This window comes from Crocodylus porosus, unplaced genomic scaffold (assembly GCF_001723895.1).
Source record: "Crocodylus porosus isolate Cpor-Errol unplaced genomic scaffold, CroPor_comp1, whole genome shotgun sequence".
NCBI lineage: Eukaryota > Metazoa > Chordata > Crocodylia > Crocodylidae > Crocodylus > Crocodylus porosus.
In genome coordinates this window covers 9,833,789-9,834,246 of record NW_017728936.1, presented here as the reverse complement: position 1 = coordinate 9,834,246, position 458 = coordinate 9,833,789, and positions in this window count along the sequence as shown.

The following is a 458-nucleotide window of genomic DNA, read 5'->3' as shown; positions in this document are numbered from 1 at the left end:
CCGAGTCGTTTTCAGCAATTTCAGGACCGGAAGAAGATTCCTTTGATTGCTTTTTAATCACAGTAATAACAGTAATGGATGCTGTTGAATTGATGGGGAAGAGCTGAGATGTGCACTGCGATAAGCTCACACATGGGAATTATTGGCTTCTTAAGTGCTGCTACCCTTGCTTTTCCTGCGAGCTAGAGTGACCCTCAGTGAGGTGTGCATAAAAACAGCCAGCAGGCATCCACTGCCTTTGGGATGAAGTGAACCAGGTGTCTTCTGAGAGTTTCTACAGGACATCATTGTCATGGGACTGGAGATTGTCCTCATAGGAGAAGTCCATCATCCTCAGCAAAGAACTGAAGCCCAGACCCACCAAGGTCTTTAGGTGAAGTCAGTGAGGCTTAGGCACCTTAATACCGTTCCAGTGGGAGCGGCTTTCCCCAGGAGCCCCCTACGTCCTGCCACGGATC